Source organism: Artemia franciscana, chromosome 17 (assembly GCF_032884065.1).
Source record: "Artemia franciscana chromosome 17, ASM3288406v1, whole genome shotgun sequence".
Lineage (NCBI taxonomy): Eukaryota > Metazoa > Arthropoda > Branchiopoda > Anostraca > Artemiidae > Artemia > Artemia franciscana.
The window spans coordinates 42,568,271-42,586,206 of NC_088879.1; positions in this window are offsets into that span (position 1 = coordinate 42,568,271).

Consider the following 17,936-nt stretch of genomic DNA (forward strand, 5'->3'; position numbering starts at 1 on the left):
TGTTCCGAGTTTTTTTGCATTGTATAATATAGCCAAGAAAACTAGTCATTAATTTTATTGTTATCTATTTATTTTTTATTTTTAACTAGATTTTGACTCATTATTATTATATATATATATATATATATATATATATATATATATATATATATATATATATATATATATATATATATATATATATATATATATATATATATATATATATATATATATATATATATATATATATATATATATATATTCTAGTACTATTTGTGACGTAAAATTCAAGTTCGGCAACCATGCCGTAAAAGAATTTTTAAATTCATTTCTATACCTTCCCCTGATTTCTTCAGCTCTACTGATTGGAGCTGGTTCAACTCTGCCTAGACATCATGAAATAGTTTTTATCCTTTTCATCATGGCTCGACTCCCTCATATTAAGTAAATTAAATAAATAAAAATAGTTTCTTTAACTGAAAGTAAGGAGCGACATTAAAACTTAAAACGAACAGAAATTACTCCGTATATGAAATGGGTTGTCCTCTCCGCAGTCCCTCGATCTTTACGCTAAAGTTTTTAATTGTTTTAAAAAGTAGAATTGTGGCAAAGAGTCAAACTAGCTGCCCTCCAATTTTTCGGTTACTTAAAAAGCTACTAGAACTTTTAATTTTCAACGAACGTTTTTATTAGTAAAAAATATACGTAACTTAAGAATTAACTTACGTAACAAACTTTTATATTCTTATATTTTTATTATGTGTACGAGGGGGTTTGTACCCTCGTTAATACCTCGCTCTTTACACTAAATCGTAAGTTTTGTCCCAATTCTTTAAGAATGACCCCTGAATCAAAAAGGCCGTAGAATAAATAGTTGAAATTACTAAAAATATTTTAGCATAAAGAGCGAGGTATTTATATCCTCCTAAATACCTCGCTCTTTATGCTAAAGTATTTTTAGAACCCCTCATATGCGTAATAATCTCTGTTCGTTTTAAATTTCAATGCTATTCCTTACTTTCATTTGAAAAAACGTTTTCATGTTTATTATTTCATTGTTTTTTTTATAGTAATGCTAGAAAATCCTGCGCCCTTTTCATTGAATTTTTCTTCCCCCATGACATATTCCTCAAAGGAAAGATCCTCCCACAGAGCCCTCTCCCATCAACCCCACCCCCCAAACCAAAAAATCCCCCTGAAAACGTCTGTACACTTCCCAATAACCATTACTATATGTAAACACTGGTCAAAGTTTGTAACTTGCAGCCCCTCCCCCAGCGATTGTGGGGGAGTAAGTCATTCCCAAGGACATAGTTATTATGGTTTTCGACTATGTGGCACAAAATGGCAATCTCAAAATTTAAATCTGTTGACTTTTGGAAAAAAATTAGCGTGGGAGGGGGCCTATTTGCCCTCCAATTTTCTTATCACTTAAAAAGGGCACTAGAACTTTTCATTTCCGTAAGAATGAGCCCTCTTGCGACACTCTATGACCACTTGGTCAATACGATGACCCCTGGGGAAAAGAAAAAAAAAACAACAAACAAACAAATAAACACACACCTGTGATTTGTCTTCTGGCAAAAAATATGAAATTCCACTTTTTTTAGATAGGAACTTGAAATTTTTGCTATAGAGTTCTCTGATATGCCGAATGCGATAGTGTGATTTTCGTTAAGATTCTATGTCTTTTAGGGGATGTTTCCCCCTTTTTTCGAAAATAGGGCAAATTTTCTCAGGCTCGTAACTTTTGATGGGTAAAACTAAACTTGATGAAACTTGAGCCGGGTCGCTCCTTACTACAGTTCTTTACCACGAACTGTTTGAAAAGAAAATAATTCGGTATTTCGGGGCTTCTGACATTATTACTCCTTTGTGGAAGTTAGGCTCAAAATTGGAAAAGGATTATATTTTTTCTCTGGGCCCCTTCCACCTCTTAGTTCGTTTATTTTCCTCCTAGTTTTCACCTGTTTTCGCTTTATAGTTGTGTTATCTCTTAGCAGTTCTTTCGTTTTTTGAGTTATGGTTGTGGTATATATGTTTTATCGCTCGTATATTTGTGTTATTTTCAAATTATACTCCATAATAGAGAGGCTCCGAACACCCAACATTGTATATTAAGCTCTGAATTTGACCAGAACGTGACCAGATTCGTCCTGCACCCTTTTCATTGAATTTTTTCCCCATGACATATTTCTCCAAGGAAAGATCCTCCCAAATAGCCCCCTCCCTCAACCCTACCCCCAAAACCAAAAAAAATCCCCCTGAAAACGTCTGTACACTTCCCAATAACCATTATTATATGTAAACACTGGTTGAAGTTTGTAACTTACAGCCCCTCCCCCAGGGACTGTGGGAGAGTAAGTCATCCCCAAATACATAGTTATTATGATTTTCGACTATGCTGAACAAAATGGCAATCTCAAAATTTTGATCCGTTGACTTTTGGAAAAAAATGAGCGTGGGAGGGGGCCTAGATGCCCTCCAATTTTTTTGTCACTTAAAAAGGGCACTAGAACTTTTCATTTCCGTTAGAATGAGCCCTCTTGCGACATTCTAGGACCACTTGGTCGATACGATGACCCCTGGGAAAAAAAACAAAAAAAAACAAATAAACACGCACCCGTGATTTTGTCTTCTGGCAAAAAATGCAAAATTCCACATTTTTGTAGATAGGAGCTTGAAACTTCTACAGCAGGGTTCTCTGATACGCTGAAATGGCTATCTCAAAATTTTGATTTGTTGACTTTGGGAAACAAATGAGCGTGGGAGGGGGCCTAGATGCCCTCCAATTTTTTTGGTCACTTAAAAAGGGGACTAGAACTTTTCATTTCCGTTAGAATGAACCCTCTTGCGACATTCTAGGACCACGTGGTCGATACGATGACCCCTGGAAAAAAAAAATAAAAAATAAATAAATAAACACGCACCCGTGATTTGTCTTCTGGCAAAAAATACAAAATTCCACATTTTTGTAGATAGGAGCTTGAAACTTCTTCAGGATGGTTCTCTGATACGCTGAATCTGATGGTGTCATTTTCGTTAAGATTATACGACTTTTAGGGTGTGTTTCCCCCTATTTTCTTAAATAAGGCAAATTTTCTCAGGCTCGTAACTTTTGATGGGTAAAACTAAACTTGATGAAACTTATATATTTAGAATCAGCATTAAAATGCGATTCTTTTGATGTAGCTATTGATATCAAAATTCAATTTTTTAGAGTTTTGGTTACTATTGAGCCGGGTCGCTCCTTACTACAGTTCGTTACCACGAACTGTTTGATCAGTAACTGTGAACAGGGGGTAAAATTACGAGAGGGATCTTTTCTCTCTTGTTAACTCACTTGAAAATGAGTCCTCTCGTTTCGAGCAAGAAGATTGTATGTTTAAAACAAAAAAGCAGCCAGATTTCGCTGAATATTATTCATATATAGAACTATATATATAGATATATAAATTATATAGAAACATTGAGGGATAGGTTCCTCTCATTCTCACTGCTCACTGGTTCCTCATTATTCTGATAACAAACTCCTTCTATAATATATATTTGAATGAAGTTTGTTGATTAGTTGTTATCCATAGAAAAGAAGCAAAAACACTTAAACTATTTAGAGGTTAGTTTAATTACATAATTCAATAAATGAAAACGGCTATAATGTTTCCGCAAAGCAGTGGAAAAATCCTAACAGTTTGACTCCATTTACGACTTTTATCAACGGAAAAGAAAACAAAAAGAAAAAAATAAACAACGAATAAATACAGTCGCATCTTAATAAATTCCAAAAATTATTGAATTAAGCGCTGCAAATAGCATGAATGCTCAACACAGAATCACATAAAGATTGTCTCTGGTACATATATATTGTCACTGGCATAATTTTTATTATGTAACAAGATCTAGCAAAAAATAAAATACAGCATTTTTTTAGAAAAAAACTATATACACCCTAGGTAATCTAAGGTTATATAGGGCAACAAGTAAAGAAAGCTGATGGATTTTATGTCGGATGGATTTTTTATTTCCTATTTAAGTAAGGGCGAACGTCCAGAAATTATATTCTATGTTCAGTTCGTTTTCAATCGCGGCAAATCGACAAACACTCAAGGTTATCAGATTTCACTGCCGTCATTAAACTCAAGGGGTTTCTCACTGAAAATTACGATTATTGTATTGTCATTCTTCGTAATTCGACAAGTAAATAGTAATATTTATTTGGAAAAGAACTATTATTCGTGGAGAAAATTAGAGAAATTATTATTCGAGATTTTTTTTTTGGGAGGAGGGGGGTTCAACTCTTACGAAAGAAATACCAGGAAAACACAGGAAAATTAAACATTTCGCTGAGAAATTTAAGCATTATACAAATTTAAGGTGGGTGAATCCCTCGCCTGCGTGTGTGCCTGTGATCTAGTCATCATTATTTGCCAGGACGCGGTATAAAATTGTGGAAATTACAAATAAAAATTAAATATTTTCGGGTTTTTACTTCGTACAGACCTATTTAGAAAAATATAATTTAAATAATTGCTCGCAGCGAAGTGACCAATTTATTTCATTTTATCAAACATTTCGTGGTAACGAACTGTCTAAATGATCCTCCATTCTCTATCCTTTTTTCCCACATTACTCTTAATTTTTATGCCTTATTCGCGTATTCCTAATTAAAGACATGGAAAAATTATTTGTGACAAGATACAATTTTAAACTAAACTAGATTCTCCGCAGATAGCGGACGATCCCGGCAATCGTTCATACGTTTGTTTCAACACAGCTAGCGGTGAAAAGATTGCAACTAAAACGTTGTTCATACGTTGGATTTATTGTGAAATGTGGACTTGCAACAATTTTGTATTAGACTGAATACGAACACACACCTATGGATAGACTTTATTCAAAAGAGGTAAGTTTTTTTTACATTATATTTTCTAGTATAGGTAGGTTTTAGAAAATTAGACTGTACTTCAACTAGTACCTGTAGTTAAAGACATGCAAAGTCTGAATAGAGAAATCTACCTAGGCTAGATACAATTAGGACTATATTTTCTAGATTGGACTGTCATATCCAACTTTTCATATCGGACTTGGGTTTGATCCTCCACCAGAAAAGTACGTAGAAGGTCCAGTTTTCAACCACTTATGTTTATACTTTGTTGTCTCAAATGTCTAACTTTCTATAAACACATTTTTCACTTTAAATTTTTTATTGAACCAAGCTGATCGATACAAAAATTTAATAAGAAAGCGATACTTGTTCACAATGCTTATCAATACAGAACGGAGACAATGCTTTAAAATCAACATTAAAGAATTTCACAATAATATTCTCACTTAAAAAATCATTCCACAACGAATTAGGTGTAAATATATTAACAATACTTTGAAATGAATAACGACGTAAGCGTAAAAGAATAAACACTAATACATGAAATCCACAAGCCATAGTCATTGTATTTTGAATTTTTCTTCGATTCTGAGTCACTATTTCAAATCTGTCTACAAATTGTCCAATATTTTTCCATTCAGAATAATTTCTTCCGTAGGTGTCAAAAACCTCAATCGTCTTCCGGGACATCACTAGTAAACCAATCCAATGACCAAAAAGCAGCCTAGATGGACTGGTATTCACCACGATGATTGTCGGGAAGCTGGTAAATGTAAGACGATCAAGAAAGTCGGAAGGTAAGCAGAAACTTTTGTATTGTTTAGCAACAATGTCCTTTTTTAAAACAGCTAGCACTTGATTCGAATTCATGGTGCGATCGGGAGAAATACAGCTCCTGATTTGTCAATTTCCAAAAATGTCTCTTGAAATCCGATAATTATAAGGCTAACAGACACATCTGTAGCTTGTGAAAAAGTGAGATCTAATCGAAGTGTTCCGTCTTTAATAAGAGATAGATCTGGAGTTCCAGAAATATCCAAGCATATAAGGGAAGAATCACGTATCCATTTATCATAGGATAGTCCATTTTCAAAAGTTGTTTCGTCTCCTCCCAAAGTTCGCATGCTCATTTCATAAAGAAGTCTATAACTCTGATCAGAAAAGTTTAGTGAATAAATTGGCTGTCCATTCACTTTAAGATGCAGAGAAGATAGATGAAAAAGCTCAAATTTAAACGGGCTTGATTCGTAGCTTCCCAGCTGATTCGACGTTTTTACAAGGCCAAGAATAACTTTTGAAGGGAGATGTCCATATGTCGTCAATGAACTTTCAGCAAAAGAGAGACTTCCAGTTGGAATAATTCTAGCTGTAGGCATCAGTTTTGGAATCATAATTTTCAGATTACTTCCGCTTGCTTTGATCTTTTCTACTGCCAACGCTAGCGAGGATACAATTTTTACTTTTCGGATATGTAAAACTGCTTCACTTATTGTAAGTTTAACATCAGGAGCAGCTTTTTCGAGTTTTCGAAAAACGAATCTAGGCAATGATGGGGAAAACTTTATGTCAATTTTTAATCCAGGTGGTATAAACTGATTTAGTTGGAAGAAATCGTGCGATGGTCGCGCAGCAAGGTGTAAAGTTTCAGTGGCGAGTACCGCCAATTTAGGATCCAAAGTACCATCTTCTTTTGTGTAAAAACCATAGTTTGAACCACGCGATTTTTTTGTACTGTTTGGCGTTAATAATGTATACGATGCGAATGAAGTGTAGGCACTTAACGAATTACCACTCGATACAAGCGTATCATTGACAAATACTTGAATGTTTTGGAATAAAGTATTCATAATGCCACCATCATCGTATGAAACATTGTCGCTATCGGTTACAAGATTTCCATCTGATTTAAAAACTTTGACTTTTAACTCTAAAATACTGTTTCGCATATCAGAATAATAGTTTTCATTGCTTGAAAAGCGAAAGTGAATAGGTGAGCCATCTGATAAAGGGACTACTGGGTAGATTGGATCAAAATATGCAGACTTGACAGATACATCAACATTTGGACTTTGAAAATAGCTGATGGCTGAACTAACTGAAGGCACACTGTCTTCGGTTGGAAGGAAACTCATTTTTCGCCAAAAAAATCTGCTTTTGAGCGCTTAATTTTCCGGATAGGTCTTGCTTTCACCTTGGATCGATGCAAACTGATCAATTTTCGTTTGCGTGGTCTACTTATACCACTTCCACGTTGTTTCATACTTTCCGTAATGTCACGTACTTTATTTTGTATATTTCTTTTCAAAGATGAACCAAAATCTTGTCCTTTTTCAAAGTCAGTGATTGTATTGCCAACAACATCAGACGCCACAGGAACAACAAATTTTCTTAAAAGAGGTATGGCAAATCGCATCATTTTTCCAAAAAATTGACTAAAGGCACCATATCCAACCATAGGTGTAGCTTTTCCTTGATAGTAATCCATTCCACCTCCATTTTGTATTGTTTTCACAAAACAGTCTACAGAGGGACAAATAAATTGTCTACGGCTATTCATCTTTTCTAAATTCGACTGTTAGCGAGATTAGTCCTCTATTAATGGGTATGATGTTATTCTTTTCAGTTCTAAAACTAAAATGAACAATTTCAATGTTTTGTCTACTTATATCTAAATAAATAAGTGGCTGGAACGAATAGCTAATCACTTCCTCGTTTGTCGTTTTTCTCGGGAGAATTCTTAGGATGGGAGCAGATGTATTTCCAATACGTGAACGCTGAACAATGTCCGTGTACACAAAGATTGAATTCCACTGGTAATAAAGTCCTGGGACTAATGGTCCTTCAATGCCATAAGTCTGGTGAAAATTATTATCCGGTTCTGGCTCAATAATGTTTTCTTTGTATCCAAGAACTTCTCGCAAACCATCACTAAGATAGCAGGATTCGCCGACTTTTAGTCCCAGTATATAGACTCGATCATATAGTTTATTGTAGTGAAAATTAACCGAGTCTTTGCCGGTATAAACCAAATTATTCATGTCTTTGATAATTTCCGGAATTGTATTGTACCGCTTATTCTTTGGAAGCGTTATTTTAGTGCCTAAACGTTTGCTTGGGTCTTTGCTATCACCAACAAATCGAAACAATTTAAAAAAATAGTCTTGATCTTGTCTCAAAGAATCGAAAGAGTTGGTTAAATGGAGGGATACCAAGGCCAGTTTCCATCCTGATCCTTGAAGCACAATGGGGGGGTTAAGCTTTGTCAGGAAATCTGCAATCTTGTTTGTTTGATCATAAACAGGGTCTGGGACGTCCGAACTAAATGAAACATAGAAGGATTCAATCGACATTTCTAGCTTGATCTGCGTTTATCCAAGTGTTGAAAGAGATGGGGTATCCTAGCCAACTGACAAGCAACTGTTTAACTCCACGATATGTTCGCCGTTTAAGTACTTTATCTATAACGTATTCATCGGGCTCTTGAACTTTTTGTAGTTCACTCTGATAAAAACATCCGAGAACAGGCTCATCTGACAAATCCACTAATTTAAATGTGACTGGATCTGTGGATTGAACACTAGCAATTCGAAAAATTTCTTTGCTAAAATTAAACTGTCCTTTCTCAAAGATTCCTTTACCACGTAAGATTCTAACACTTTGTCCAACTTGTAATTGATTCCTAAGCTTTTTCTGCTTGCTTTCACTTTTTCCATACATAAAATCAGAAATATAAGGTGTATTTTGTAAGTTTACTTGATTCGGTGCTAAATTTCCAAGGCTACGATGCGGTGAATCATTATACTGAGAAACAATTAAGTCAAGTCTTGGTACAAAAGAAAATGTATTAAAATGAGTACAAAATGCACTTAGATGAGAACGAAGTGTACGTATGCTTCTTTCAACTATTGTAGCTTTCAGATGACTATGGGTATGATAGAGTTCAATTTGATACTTTTCAAGAGTCTTTTTCACACTTGGATTCAAAAATTCTTTTCCTCTATCGACGTGAATCTTTTTAAATGTCTGTTCAGAAAACACTTGCTCCAATTGTTTTGCAACTTCACTTCCATGCTTACTTTTCAGTGGCTTTACAAAAAGTCTGCGTGAAAAAACATCAATAATGACCAGTAAAAACTTGTACGGTGCATTATGCTTGGCATAAGATCCATCCAAACTCATTAAATCTGCTTGAGCAATCTCAAAGGGGTAGAGTGCTATAGTTTTTCTAAAATGTTTCGGTCTAACAGCTCTCCTATGCAAAGTATAGGACTCTTGCTTCTCCAAAAACTTTTGAGCTTCTTGTTGAGATGTATTTGCAGCCAATGCAAGACGGCGTGGTGAGGAAAGAGCACCAAACTTGCCAATATTTTCATAAACTTGCTTTAAATTTTTTGCCATTTGCTTAGTAATGAAATCTGTGTTGGGCTTTTTGATGGTCGTCGATAATGACTTCTAAAAGTACCAGTCTTGAATCGTTGTCTCGATTTGATTGGTGACTGGCTTGGTGACTCGAGAACTGTAGAGTTGACACTTGCAAAAGATCCGTCACTTTCAGTGACTTGTTCTGAACTGATTCTTCTTAAATTTTGTACGTCTTTTAAAATGCCTTTATTTCTGATTAGACTGAGGGGGATATTGCTGTCAGCTAAAAAGTTTATAATGTTTGAATCAATAGCATATCGTGACTTCCTATTCGAAATCAGGTCCGTTAATAAATCTGTTGCATTATAGAGCTTATCGTGAATTTTTATATTGTTAAATCCACGTTCAATTTCAAATCCATCCAGTTCATGCAAGTGATGATATAATAATTGTGCAGACTGTCGGTAGGATACAGGGAACTTTTCAAAAAGACCTTCATACTCTTGTGTGCTCGCCTGTGGTGAAAAAGGTTCCGCCACGCCCGGACCGTGATTTTGATTTACCGGCGCAGCGCACGGGCCCAGATTCTGATTTACCGCGGTTGGGTCCCGTCGTGATACTAGCGGTCCGCTGGGTTGCGGTTCTGAGGGTAGGCTAGGTTTTGAAACAACATCCACTTTAATTGGTTTTGTCATATCACTTCGATACTTTTGAAGGCGAGACATTGCAGATTGAAATAAAAGTAATTTTTCAGAATCAGATATGGAATCGTTATTCAAGAAATCAGCCATCTCATATTCAAAGCGCTGCCTTGGCTGAATAGCTGTCTCCAGTGGAATGAGCTTGTACGGTCGAACTGCTGCCATTTCTGGTAAGTAGAGATCCAATTAAACTTCCAATAATTGGTAATAATACACCAAAAAAGCCACTTCCTTGTTGCACTAATTTCGAGCGCTTCTGTTTAATATTCTTCTTTTTAACTGATAAATCACGGATAATTTTACGATGTTGACAGCACCGTTTCTTTTGACATAATGGCATCGAAATGTTTGAATTGGTGATATTTAAACAAAGTTCTGAAAATGCTTTCACAATATCCTTGTCCAAATTTTGTAATAAAGCACGTCTTAGCTTGGGTTTAGCTTTAGCTAAAACCTCTACAAAAGGATGAAGTTGCTTCATTCGTTCCATCTTCAAGACTAGTGTCACTTTTTCAATGCGTATGGTAGATATACTGTTGCTTCTTTTTCGAAAATGTTACTTGTTAGCATAAGATTTCTATCCTTGCTATTCAAATTTATAAATAAGTATCCAAAAGGTTTATCGGTTGCCATTTTATAGCTGTCCAATAAATAGCGAGAGTTTCCTGGGAACATTTGTTTCCCTAAAGCTGTAATAGAGGATTGATCTCGTGCTTGTCGAAATAATACAAATATATTTGTATTTAAGCTTATCGTTCGAATACTTTTTGTTTGTTGAAAAAGATTATGCAATACTAATATCACTGAAATGTTCATATGATGGGATTCGACTGTCCATAAATCCAACAGCTTTTCAGAGTACTTTTCCATGTGCGTTGCAAGGTCATCAAAAATCACTAAAGAATTTGACTTGAGGTTCTCAAGAATCTCAAAGTTCTGAATAAAATGGACATATGGCATTTCTTCTTTTATTTTATCATAGATTGTCTGCCATATTCGATAACAATAGTAAATTTCTCTCGGAGGCTTTTCAAATAGTTTTTCGTTTTCTTTAATTAATTTAGATATGAAAACACTTTTCCCCGACATCGATGGGCCAGCAATAATCATCCGAAATGGTGTTTCAATTTTAAACATGTTGACTGATTGCTTTTCTTCTTTAAACTGACACTTTTCAAGATTATCCACTCCTCTTATAGATTATCTATATCCAGTTCTTTGAAGAGAAAAAAAAAGTGTTGGTTGTAAATGTCTTTTAGAAAGTTCTTGCAGTCTTCACAACAATGGATTAAAAGATTGTTCCGTTTTTGAATAATTGCTCGAATTTCTTGAGGTTGTCTTTCTTTTTTATCAATATAGTATAACACTGTGTTCTGTAAACAGTCACTGATTGCATCTTCAAAGTCACATATCCCGCTATGGCTACTATAGCCTGCTAATTTTGCATCCAACGTTAAAACGTCCAAAATTGTTGTTTTGCTGCATTTACATTCTCTTCCGTTTTCTAAGAGCCTTATCTGTAGCTCAGGTAAAGAATTGCATGAAATACACACTCGACTATTTAAAATGTTCCAATTGTTATAGTCCATAAATGTTTTACACTTGCATTTATATCTTACTATAAACTTCTGACATAGGATTTCTAAACACTCACAAAGAAAACTAACTGTAGTATACATATTTTCACTAGCACTTTCTATACAATACTAAATTTGTTTTTGAAAATGTCAATCATATCTGAGATCACTTCATTTCTTCAATTTTGTAATGTCCAAGAGGAAGGGTAGTGATCCCATCATCAAAAATATATACTTTGTCCGAAACACCAGAGATGGCAGTACGGACAACTTCCATTGTATATAATTTCAACTTGAGAGATCTTATGGCGTTTGTTGTAGTTCTAATGACCCTTCCTTCAAAAACAGCTTCTTTAAATCTTTCCGCCGTTAGATATTTCTTCATCAGATGTTTTGATGTTCCTTTGGCAGCCTTCTTTAATTTCTCGTTCTGCGTTACAACACAATAGCATTTAGGCGAAGCGGCAATTAATTCTATGAACGTATCGCTTCCTAGTTCGTTTTTAAGCCTGCCAAATTCATTCTTCTTCTGGCTATTTATCAGATGGGGATATTTGATGGGGTCCCAATTGGAAAAGTCTATGATAGGTCGGAGGGTTGGGGATGTCAAATCGCCGACTAAATCCTTTGTAAATATCTTAATAAAGACTGAGTTGGTATCTGAGTAAGCTAAATAAATTCTACCAGAAAGAGGCCCACCATAATATGGAACCAAATTGTCCCAAAATGTCTCAGCCATAATTTTCTTGGATATAGATAAGATGGCTGCACCAGCTGCAATATTTTTGTTCAGGAGGGCATGTCTCTTTTTTCTGAATATCAGCGCAAGATTCTCATTAACTATTGAGAAAGAAGATATATTACAGTCTCCAACCAGACGTATTGTAGTTTTCAGATCTGTTGTAACTATACACGACGTCCTTTTTCGTACTTGCTCTACAGATTTCCCAAAAATAGTGTTGTTAAATAGCTTATAGAACTCACTCTTCGTTTTAGATTTTGTTTGTGATCTTCTTTCCATAAAATGGTCAATATACGGTTTCATAAAAAATTCCTGTTTAAACTGAATTACGTTATGGATATGATCTAGACGAAAATGATGATTGAGTATAAATTTCAAGTATGTATGGTGTAGGGTAATTTCCTTTTTGTAGCCAAAAGATGCGAGCAATTTATTTGTTGACGTCCATGGGATCTTGTCTTCCTTTATGCGTTTTTGGTTGTATGGTGATAAATCTTCAAAACGGATTTTCTGTCTGGAAATAGGGTGTGGCATCATTTGATAATAGTCGTGGAATTCTCGTGGAATTTCTCCACTAACTGTCACAAAATAGCCATACTCTCCATTCTCTTTTATAGTAGAAAAGTCGGGGTAATCCTGAGATTCTAAAATTTTATAGTCACCAATGGGCATTTTATAATTCGACATGCAGTTTGCATATAGTCCATTGTGATCTAAACACAAACCGTAGCTCGGATTATCACGATGAGTAGGGTCACATTGAATGTACCGATCATTATGGAATACCAGACCACCATATATAGCTTTTTCAATCTTAAGATGAATTTCTAAATCTTTAATTAAGTGGATTTTATGTGGAGCTGCAAATTTCAACATTAGTTGGTATGCTAAAGATGGTGTTGAAAAATATGCATTTGGGTCTAAACTATAAAGATCTAGTACATCTTCAACAAAGGTCATAAAAACATCGGCTAGAGTACATCTGATGCAAGATAAACTCCGCAATAATACCACAAATTTTTGCACTCGAAGACATCCCAAACTTTTTGCGCAAAAGCGTATTCTTCTGTACTTATGTCCTTTTGGTTGAGATCATCATAAAAAGATGCTTGAGATGGTAAACTTGGTTCTTCAAACCGTGTAAATTCATCCATATAACTATACGGGAAAACACCCTTTTGTGTAAGTAGATTGTATTGATGATCATTTGAAAATTTCTGTCGTAGGATTTGGAAAGACTGTGGATCTTCAGCCTTTTGTACAGCAATCAAATTTTCCAAGGATTTTGGCAGGAATACAAAAGTGTCAAAGAAGAGAATTGAATAGCGGCGTTCTTGGTTATTTTCAAGGTTCCGAGACCAGCTAATTTTTAAGGTGAGAAATTTTTCGCTTGATTTAGCCAATGGTTCATACTCTAGATTCAAACCTTCAATTTGTGAAAGGGCTTCCAAAACATGTTTTATGTCATAACTTAAATTATGGAACCCAACCGGAATATACCGCTTATGTCTTAAGACGGTGTTACATGTCGAGTGAGCTAGACATTCAAAATTCGGTCCTTTAATATGATGGCAGTGGTGTCTGACTGTTCTATCTCCTACTTTTTTCGGTTTTTCGATCAGGGGTTTTTCACATATACCACAATTAGTCTCTTGAAATTTATGACTATCTTTTTCAGTAATTATCATCTCGTGACAAGTATCATATATTTCGTCTAAGCAGTTTTGTGCGTCTTGAATGAGTAATATCATGCCGTCAATGTGGCAATTTGGACCATAGGTTTCTCTGTATTTTTCAAGTTTTTTACCGTATTTGACGACAGCATGTGCGTACGCTGCTGGCCGGTGCTCTGAAATTATTCCTTTTCGAATAGGTTCGTCAACTTTTTTGATGATTGACTCGAAATCTGCAAAAATTCTATATTGAAATGGCATTTTATTGTAGAAATCCTTAAATTCAATTATTGCTTTTTCGCCCTTTGGCATAGATACTGTTTGTAAACCGTGAGGAGAGCAGGCTTCGATATGTTGGTTTAATTTATCCTCAGTCCTTGATGGTGACAGGCAGTGTGGGCAATAGAATCGCTCTGTTTTTCCTGAAGATAGTAAACGACTTAGATTTACGATAGGCCAAAAATGAGCGTAGTCTGCATACTCCGACTCTGTACAGTAAATAGGCATAATATTTTACATTAGAATTAGATGGAGCGCGAATTGGACAAATTGCTTTCTCTAGTTCATTATAATGTAATACGCATATCCCTACTGAGGCGGAGGCGTTTTCTTGCTCCCATTTTGAGATATCGTTGATTTTGATTGGCCATTTTCCCTCAAAACAATTGAATGTAACGGTTGGAAAAATACCGGGTTCTCCATGACTTCCTTCTAGCCCATTCCTATTTAACTCTAGTAAATTAGACTGACTAGAATTGTCTTTTAAAACTTGATGTCCCGCTGCCAAGACCGACCATTTGAAACATTGTAATCCTTGGTCGAACCGCATTTGTAAAATTCCTTTTTTGCTAGCAAGGGCTTGCGGAACTGGAGGACCGTTCCGGCCAGCGAGAATGGGAAAATCCCCGTCAAATTTCGCAATATGAATGTCGAGACTCCGGATTCCTGTAAGTGAAAATCCACTCCCATTTTCTGCATACTTTTCAGCCGATTCATTGATTTTTGTGATGCATTTGTCAATTTCTGTATCTATATCCCCACCTCTATTAAAACGTTCCATTTACGAAAGCAAAGGGACAGTTCTATCCTCTTCATCTTCCCGGCTAAAAATTGCATTAACTGCCAGTTGAGCTCTTACGCTAGTACGTTCTTCTTCTTGAATTTGTCGTATTATTCCACCGATAGTTTGGCGCAAAACATTGACTAGTTCGCCAGATCTTTGGGTCTTAAATGCGACATTGGATTTAAAGGTATATGATCTCAAGTAATTGTGAAAGGCATGATCTTTCAATTCAAATTGAGCCCCTCCAAACTGATTAGAAGGACCCGGTTTATCTAAATCTACTTGTAAGAAGAGATCGTCGTCGTTAGAATCCGAAAAAGTTTGGACTAGCGAGTCAACACTGTTTTGTGTGTCCCTACCATTCAATTCAAATTGAGCCCCTCCAAACTGATGAGAAGGACCCGGTTTATCTAAATCTACTTGTAAGAAGAGATCGTCGTCGTTAGAATCCAAAAAAGTTTGGACTAGCGAGTCAACACTGTTTTGTGTGTCGCTACCATTCAATTCAAATTGAGCCCCTCCAAACTGATTAGAAGGACCCGGTTTATCTAAATCTACTTGTAAGAAGAGATCGTCGTCGTTAGAATCCAAAAAAGTTTGGACTAGCGAGTCAACACGGTTTTGTGTATCACTACCATTAATTGAAACTCTTATCTTTTTCGCTGGTTGTTCTGAAAATCCAGAACCCTGACTACTTCCACTGTTTAAATTTTCACTTTCCATAATAAATCACTGAACACTTTCTTATCATAAGCAAAACTGTAACTGATGTTATAGTCTTTAACCCTCGTCTTTTATAGCTTTTGCTAAAGATTATGCAATATTGTGAAATTTGTGTAATATTGGGAAATCCCCTCCTTTTCACAATTCTGATTGGAAAATCCAATGACCTATTGGAATGCTAAAATGTCAACAATTGCAAAACATGTCTAATCCTGCTTTCAATAACACCTTTGTTTACCGACCATCGGAATGTAGTTAACAAGATTGCCAAATAAAATGTAGTCCCATTTTTTCCGCAATACCTCTCTTAAATTCATCTGTACAAATCATAAATATTCTTTTTCTTTACAGGGTTCTCCTCCAGTATTCCTGAATTTCTCACAAGAAAAATATATTTATGTATATATTTTATTTAATTTGTATATTTTTAATTCAGTACAATAAATTTATATGTCTACTTCTTACTCCAGACTACTTATACCATATTGGAAGCTAGGAAAAACCTAGACCTACTCTTAGAAATATTTTTTCCAGCATAGAAATTCATCAATTTACTAGCCTAGACTATATTGTGTAATAACCACCAGGTTCGTAACTACCTACCTTTGCGACATCGCAATGTTGCGTCACTTGCATCTGCAAGACAGTTGATTGGTGGATTGGGGCGGTCCGGGCGTGGGGCTTGAATTGCCTATCCTTGTCGCAGTAGAATTGCCTATCCTTGTCGCAGTAGAATTGCCTATCCTTGTCGCAGTAGAATTGCCTATCCTTGTCGTAGGAGCTGTTACGGCCTACCTATACTATCGAAATTTTGACAAAACAAGATTTACCTTAATTTTTAATTATCAGTTTCTTTTACTCTGGCTTTAGCTCTTAAAATGCAATTCCTTTTATTTGAGTAGCATTTTAAGCCATATCAATATTTTTTTTTCAAAATTTAGGAAATGTCTGCATATCTTTAAAACCTTATAAAGTGGATTGAGGAAAGCTGTGAAACAGTTTCTTTGTACTCCATGTAAGCAGACCTTCCCAGAACATACTTTAGCCTTTAGACCCATCCCTGAAAGTTTTTTTTTTTCAATCTCACCCCCTGGTGCTCTTTTACACATTGTATAAATTGTGAAGAAATGCCTGCCCCCTTGCTAAAAGTCTTAGAAGTATCTTATATCAAAATACACCTGATACAGTTTAATTTTTTAGAGATGACACAGAATAGCATTAAAGCTGAGTATTTGCTTTGCAAGAAATGTGTCCCTTCTGTTGTAAAGCATTTTGGATAGACACTAATCTAACCATGGACATATTGCTGTTGCAAATGGTTTTGCTTAAAATGGTTTGGAAAACAAATAGCAAATGTAAATTTGCTTTTTTATCATTATTTAAGACTAGAATATCACAAAGCTATGCAATCACATTGCTTGTTGTATCTTAAGTAAATACAATCCCTGATGGAGTTTTGTTGATACATATCTTAAAATTAATTTGTCTAAATAAAATATATTGTTTATGGGACAGTAGAGAAAAGCAACAACCATGAATTGAGTTTTTTTTAATATTTCTTTTTTCATATAATAGTTCTCTGGTCACATTTGTGTTCCTTGCTAAGTTGTTGGCACTCTGGTTTGGGAATCCTTTGTCCAAGGGGTACAGGTTTAATTCCTGGCATTGCTAGTGTATTTGGTTTTTACCAGCTAAGTATTCACCATGCTAGTTTGCATCTTAAGTAAAGCAATCCCTGCTGGAGCTTTGTTGACACCTGCCTTACAATAACTTGTCTAAGTAAAATACAATGTGTATTGAAGATTAGTGAAAATGGCTGTAAATCCATCTTGTTTTTTTTCAATATTTTTTTTAAATAGTTATTCTACTCTGGTTGTAATAATGTTCTTGGCTAAATGGAAAGCACTCTTAGTAAGAAATCCTTTGTCCATGGGGTACAGGTTTGATTCCTAGTATTGCCTGTTTATTTGTTTTAAATGGGGGTCAGTGATGTTAGACAGATCTAAACCAGCTCTAAATAGGCAAATGGAGAAATATGCAAAAGGTAAGCAGGGAGGGTGTACAAAAGCACAAGATTTCTGGCCCCCAGCCCTTAATTGCAATTCTTGGCCAAAGGGTCACAAAGTGGAAATTAGCACTGCCAGTTTAGACCTTGATGTGTCAGTGCTGCCATACTTACTTACTTGCATATTGGTGTTGAGTTTGACCACATTTTATCTTCATTACTA